This window comes from Pyrus communis, chromosome 11 (assembly GCF_963583255.1).
Source record: "Pyrus communis chromosome 11, drPyrComm1.1, whole genome shotgun sequence".
NCBI lineage: Eukaryota > Viridiplantae > Streptophyta > Magnoliopsida > Rosales > Rosaceae > Pyrus > Pyrus communis.
The window spans coordinates 19,086,336-19,094,419 of record NC_084813.1 but is presented as its reverse complement, the minus strand read 5'-3'; positions in this window follow the sequence as shown (position 1 = coordinate 19,094,419).

Here is an 8,084-nt window from a genome sequence, read left to right as displayed (position 1 = left end):
TTCAGACACTTATTTTGGGCTGGACATCGTTGAACACTTGAACTCATCCCTACCAATATCAACTTCAACTTGATAATACTATTATTTCTAATCTAGTCCAGCTGACAATGATTGCCACCGACTTAACTTATTAAATGATTACTACTTCAACAGACTAAGTTGGTAAAAGTTTAGCAGCTATATACATAATAAATATGGTGATAAAGTGTCATAGCCTCGCTTTCTTTCGACGACAAACGAGGTTAGAATAGTTACGCTTTAGCATGATATTGAAATGAGTAATTGGGATTTCATCGCATGCTATTTTGTTTGACTTAGAATAGAAATATATTGTATTTTTAGAAAATGATTTACATGTACCTATTTTTGCTTTTGCACACAATTGTTTATTTTCATCCCTTGATTCTCCTTTGATGTATTCAATTTAAAGCAAAAGATAAACATAAAAGTGCAAGGGAAGAAAAAAGTCTGCGGGACATTCAATATAGACTTTTAACGAGTCAATAAAAATCACCATGTATTAAATAAAGACTATTTATGACTTCTAAAAAATCTATGAAAATTTTGTAGTATTCAGTTATAATTTTTCGTAAGTCCACATAAATTTAGGTGCATTGAAATTTCAATGATTTTGAAGGACTTTAAAATGTCATAGATTTTGATGGATTTTGAGTGCTTTTGTAGGAAGTTTTTTGTCATTGCAAATTCAACCTCTCCTTCTCAGATTTTGTAGGATTGCATTTTTTTTTTTTAATTTCTAATGCTATATTCCACTACTCACCAAAATGCAACGACCATCAATACCACTACTTTCACCACAATGTCACCTGTCATGTCTTGATTCCAAGATACGCTCGGAATCGATGCGCAACAGTATGACAGTAGCGGTACAATATAAAATATATAGAGTCACTTAGACTTATACATATAATATACATCAGAGCATCAGCGGAATAACTTACAACAAAGGGTGGCAATACCTACTCTCAAGTGCACTACCCACAACAGCTACACCCTGCAATCTTCTCCTACAACCGTTACCCGTTAATCTGCAAAATAACCCTACACAGTAGGAATGGCGTACCGGGCAAAGCAAAATCCGGATAAGCTGCAAAGCTCGTGTGAGTGACAATAATATCATCTATGTGAATATAAATAACATCAAATGATTAAATGTAAAAGTAGTGCTACGTCCACACAGGATTCTGTATACCGTATCAACCGTTAATGTCATCACCGTCAATATTATTCTGTCATTCTCTTCGGATTGTGACTCACCACTCGCCTATCATCATTTCCGAGTAATCATAAGGGTCCAATTTCCACATATATTATAATTTAACCACCATACGCCTCATTAATACGTATAGGAATGGTTATTCAATTTTGAATCTCACCACATGTCTATCAAGATAATATTCAATCATCACACAATTCGAAGTTGTGTAGGAATGACACATCATAAATAATACAATCACGTGTAGGAATGAGATTGGTATCTTTTTCATAATTGCATCTCTTCGTTACGAGTAGAAATGAGTCACATAAAAAATCATTCTCTTTTAGGCAACATCATCATGTAAACTATTTGATTCAATCATCACTTTCTAGATTGAGCCACATAGGCCTTCAATCTCATCTTTCATATATGTAATAAACAATAGTCTAGGGCTATAAAGAGACACAATTCAGTCTAAGCCTACATTAGGCAACAGATCAGGATGTGGTCCCCCATTGCGGATTAACCAAGCAAAACCACTCCTGAAAACACCATATTGTAGGTAGTGACCCCTCATAGCGGAATAACCAAGCATAGTCACTTTTACGAATACTAATAGGCAGTGATCACATGTTACGGATTAACCAAGCATGCTCACCCCTATATATGTATGTATGGCCATAACTAAGTAATAAGGATTGCCCATCACTTTAACCAAGCACGATCCCAAAGTATGGTCCCCCATTACGGATAACCAAGCAGGACCATCCATGTACCACTGTTACATGGTGTAGATTCCGATTTTATCCCACATTAGCCCATGTACTAGTTTAACGGTCTTCTACTAGCCCTCACATATCATAAGTATATATATTTCTGATAGCATCATCAAGTAAACACATCATAGTAGCACACATTTCCATAAAATCATTTGTAAATCCATGCTATATCCACAAAGTATATAACAAGGAATTTCATGGGTAATAACCATATCACATAACATTAAAGTCCCTTAGCTGGGTTATTTGCACTTCTAGATTCACCAACTCCGCTCCAAGGAACCTAATACAATACACGAAAACCCATTTAGGAAACTTAATAAGACTAACACACAAACCGAGCCTAAGTGCCACTTGCACATAAATCGAGACGCACATCAACCGAGAAATCGAGATGAGCCAACTAAGCTCCATCAAGCCTTAACAACAACTACAAACAAACGACACACTAGAATAGGGCATGTTGACTAAAAATCAACCGTTGTTAAAGTAGGTCCACTAAAGTCAACAAACTAAGGTTATTTAATACGAAAATCCACACATCGGATTTCCGATCCATAAGTTCTCAAAAGTCCGACAAATAATAACTAAGGTGCTCACAAAATTGCATGATGATCCAACGATCGAATTGTCGTCAATTATATAAATCGTACAATGGTACAATTATCCGAAGAATTGAATAATAGAACCATCATATCGAATTATGACAAACGGGCTTTAGATATGGGCTCAAGACATCGAGAACATCTCGCTGTCCAAAATCCATAAATTTTGACTTTTCCCCACGCACTGCCATGCTTGGTGGTTTTCGATGATCGAAGACCCAGTTTTTCGACTAACTTCAAATTCTACCAAAATTAATAGGAAGGTAGAGCTCAACAAGAGGAATAGTTTTATGCCTGTCACGAAGTCCAAAAGTGGATGAAAAATGGTCAATTTTGCCGATATAGCCTGCGGGTGCCTAAAGCTTCCCAATGTCAATTCGTCGCTTATGGTGGTCCAGCAAGGTCAAGGCTGGTCGGGATTTACTCTTGGGATGATGGGTTACAAGTTTCAGGTGGTGGTGCTGGCCATCGCTTTGCTGATTCGCTGAAAAAATGAAAAAGGTGGCTAGAGCACTGTTGGTTTTCATCAGTTTTTGTGGCCTCGCACCACCACGTACGGTGGTTAATCAAGGTGGTTCTTGGGTGGGTTTTCTGGGTTATGGGTCAGGTATCCCGAAATGGAAACCTCCAAGAATATGGGATCCACTTGTATAAGCCCACTATTTATGGTAAGGTCTAACTAACCAAAATATCCCCCACTTTAAACGTTTCTAACTTCTTCATTCTAACTAGGAATTAAGATCCCTTTTTGCCTACACGCTCGTGGAATCGAACTCTACCTAACCAACTCAAGAGTTGACCAAAAAGGTCAAGATTTGAAATGCCAAAAATACCCTTCACTTCACTTTTCTCGAAATTGAAGAATTAACAAACTAATTTCAATTAAATCTCCGTAATACATTTAAAAATGGGTAAATTACACTTTCACACCTCAGGTTTGGGGTCTATTTCAATTCCTTACAACATCTTCAAAACATTTCACTTTCATACCTTAAGTACTATTTTATTTCAAAATAATACCTCTGTTACATTTTTCATCCATTGATCTGTTAAGTGCTGACGTGGTTGCCAAATGTATTACACGTGGCAAAAAAAATATTAATTTTTTTTTTTAAAAACCTTAATCTTAAAAAAAAATAAAAATTCAAAAGCTACAACCCACCCCCGCCTATTATTCCTTCCCCCCAAAACCAAAACCCATTAATCCCCACCCCCCCCCCCCCGGCCCTGCAGGCACCGCCAAAACCCCATCCCCTTCATCATCATCCCTATTCGTTGTCCCTCCCTGCAACCCAAATCCAAAACCACTCCCACCCATCCTCCACATCCTCCTCCGCACTTATCCTCCGCACACCCATCTTCCCATCCCCCCCCCCCAACTCGAGCCTAACCCGCAACCTAGAAGAAGGAAAAAAAAATATCAACCCTTTCTTCTCCCTCCCGTCTTCCCCAAACCCACTGTGCACCCATCCTCCACGTCCTCCTCCGCACCCACTACCTGTAACCCAGAAAAGAAAAGGAAAAAAAAAAATCCATATCCTTTCCCTGCAACCCAGATCCTCCCAATATGTGTGGATTTAAGAAGTGGGATGTGTAGAAGAGGATGGGTTTCTGGGTAAGGTGGGTCATGGAGGAAGGTGGGTTTGAGTGGGTCGTTCGCGCGTCGAGGGCAGGGGGGGCTGCGGAAGGAATAATTGGGGGGGTGATGGGGGGATTAATGGGTTTTGGTTTTGGGGGAAAGGAATAATGAGCGGGGGGTGGGTTGCAGCTTTTGAATTATTTTTTTTTAAATTAATATTTTTTTTGCCACGTGTAATACATTTGGCAACCACGTCAACACTTAACGGATCAATTGATGGAAAATGTAACGGATGTATTATTTTGAAATAAAATAGTACTTAAGGTATGAAAGTGAAATATTTTGAAGATGTTGTAAGGAATTGAAATAGACCCTAAACCTGAGGTATGAAAGTGCAATTTACCCTTTAAAAATTAATAAAATACTAATTTCAGCGACGGGATATCACATCACCACCACCACTGTACATGACCGCCACCATGACCACCAACTCTATCATCATCATCACCACTACCCCACCCCTACCCCTCCACCACCCCAGCTCCATGCCGCCACCATAATCACTACTACTATTACCACCACCAATGACACCACCATCACTACTATCATCTTGCCGACAATCACCATGTGGCACTTCCACCACTATCGTTGCCGCCACCACCTTATATGGTCACACTACCATGGTCATAGTTATCATTTCAAATAATAAAATTTTAAAAATAGGAATTAATTAATAAATTGGTTATGAAAAAGTCGATGACAATTCACAAATTTTTATTTAAATATGTGGTAAAAGTTTCACAAACTTTATTAAAATCCATTTACATTTATTCAAAACCACAAGAATTCTATGGAAGTCAAGTAAACTCCTTCAAAATCTAATGCATTCAAACTATCATGAAAGTCCATCGAAATCTATATATAATACACCACCAGGAAACAAGGCTAACCTTGAGGGTAGCCAGAATAGGCGAGCAACCTAGGACCTCCACTTTGGAGGGGCCACCAATTTCTATTTTATTATATGTATATATTAATATTACAAATTTGTATTTGTTCAAGTAAGAAGTTTACAGGCTTTGAGTCTTTGCTTATAGAATTTTGTTAACTATACGAGTTACAGTTGCCTCTGCAGAAAGTAGTTTTCAAAATTAAAAGTTCAAATCTTATCTTTAATCAACTATGTCACGAGAAAGATTGAATGAGTTAGTTATTTTATCAATTGAAAAAGAATTAGTTGACAATTTAGATTATGTAAACTTGATTAGGACATTTGTGTCTAAAAATGTAATATGTAAGTATATGTTTGTATATCTTTCTTCTTTTGATATTAATTTTAAATGATATTGATGTAAAAGTAGACTTTTTCATGTATTTAGCGAATCATTTATGCCCTCATGAGGTCCTCATTATAGGACATGTGACGACCAAGTGCATAGTAGTCATAAGATTGTATTATTTTAGATCTAAAAGCTTAAAATATTTGACAACTTAATAAAACAAAACCAACTTAATATCTATGAACCACTACAAAACTCATTTTGTTGTTTTTCTTTACTAAGTTTTTAAATATTTTAAGTCTTTAGATGTAAACTAATATAATCTTGTGGTTAATATGCATTTGATCCTCATATGTCGTTAAACTAAGGATCTTAGGAGAGCAGGACTCTTTAACAAATTATGTTTTATACATATCAATGTACAAAAAAATCGTGAATTATAGAACTTTAGAACTCCACTTCAAAGCCTCGCTCAGCCGCTCTCTGGAAATGATGCTAAGTTTTGAACCCATTACAAAAAATAATATTTTGTTTCGCAATTATAAAAAATTTAATCCATCTGCATCGATATTATCATCTAGTCTGCAACTAAAACCAACCAAAGGAACATATTCTGGACCGGCTTCTCTTCCCTCCCAGTTTCCATATACTCTCATCTTCTCCTATTTTGTGCAGTCATGTTAAACTACGTTAACATTTAATATTGATTTTTTTTATAGAGATAATAAGCCAAAAACCAACTTAATATTTATGAACCATTACAAAACTCATTTTGTTGTTTTTCTTTACTAAGTTGTTAAATATTTTAAGCATTTGGATGTAAACTAATATAATCTTGTGGTTAATATACATTCGATCCTCACATGTCATCAAAATAAGGATCTTAGGAGAGCAGGACTCTTTAACAAATTATGTTTTACACATATCAATGTACAAAAAATCATGAATCATAGAACGTTAGAACTCCACTTCAAAGCCTTGCTCAGCCGCTCTCTGGAAATGATGCTGAGTTTTGAACCCATTACAAAATATAATATTTTGTTTTGCAATTATAAAAAATTTAATTATAAATTTAATCCATCTGCATCGATTTTACCATCTAGTCTGCAACTAAAACCATCCAAAGGAATATATTTTGGAACTGGCTTCTCTGCCCTCCCAGTTCCCATACACTTTCATCATCTCCTATTTTGTGCGGTCACGATTAAATCACGTCAATATTTTATATCACTATTAGTTTTTGTCTTATTATCTCTATAAAAAAATTAATATAAAATACTAATGTAGTTTAATCGTGATCATACAAAATAGAAAAAGATGAAAATGTATGAGAACTGGAAGCGCAGAGAAGATGGTTTCATATATTAATGTTAGCCTTTTGCTGCTGCAAAATTTAGATCAGCTCTCCTTAGTTGACCAATTTGTACTTCCCACCACCACCAACGAACAAAATAACAATGTCAAACTTGGTACCTCAACCACACACACAGAGTGACACATGTAACATGGAACAAATCCCCATTTAATAATCATAATTTTGGCTGGTGCCCCCAAAGCCAGCTCCACAATTATTATTCAATACTACCACTCTTCGGTGTAAGATTTTCTCCCCTCTAAATTCTCTTTTTCTCTAATTTTCTTCTTTGAACGGTCATGATTAAAATACATTAACATCTGATGTTGACTTCTTCATAGATAGAAAAAGAATAAAAAAAAAAAAAAAAGTGAGAGGAGGAGACTGAAAGGAGAGGATTTAAAGGAAAGAGAATCTTACTCCCCACCAAAGTATAAACTACATGAGAATCTAATAAACAAACGTTTTGTTATGCATTTTTCCCTAAAGAAAATACTTAAAAAAAAGTTTCCAACCTAGAAAATATTGAGTATGAAAATGTCAATGTGCTCTTATTCGACTGTTTACTTAACAATACGATTTTGTTACCATATTGAGTTTTATACTGAATGTGTGATTAAGATTTATTTTTTAACAATTCATAAGAAAACACTACTTGTTAAGCACTTTTTTTTTAATATATATACAAGCAATATTGAGAAAAATGAGAATAAAACTTAGGATCTCGGATGCAAATGTAAATGCTGTTAATCACTGAAAACTACAAATTATTTGCATTAAGTACACTTCCTTAATTATATAACCAATGAATGATCAGTCGTGTTAGTTTTTCGTTTAACTGAACATGTTGTCGAGATTTACCGTCTAATAATATTAGCATATGTCCACAAGATAACACTACTAATTTTTTTTTTTTTTTTTAAGAAACAAAGATAACATTAGCAGTTGAGTAGCTACCCCTAATCAACTAACTACCCAGGGAAACAAGAAGGAAACTACGGAAGAGGACCCTGGATCCAGGGAATCATAGGGATCTTTACATATATCGTACAACTAGTTTTGATCAGGTACTATTTACTTTTAATTTTAAATAAAAAAATCGAATGATTTGTGATCATATAATGCATAATAAATAATTAAGATGTGAGGATTTCTAGAATCCTTACAATTTAGATCAAGATTGAATTCAAATCCGGAAAGTACTACATGATACACATCAAATCAAAAGGAGAAAGAAAAGAAAAGAAAAATTATTAAAGTGGATCTTC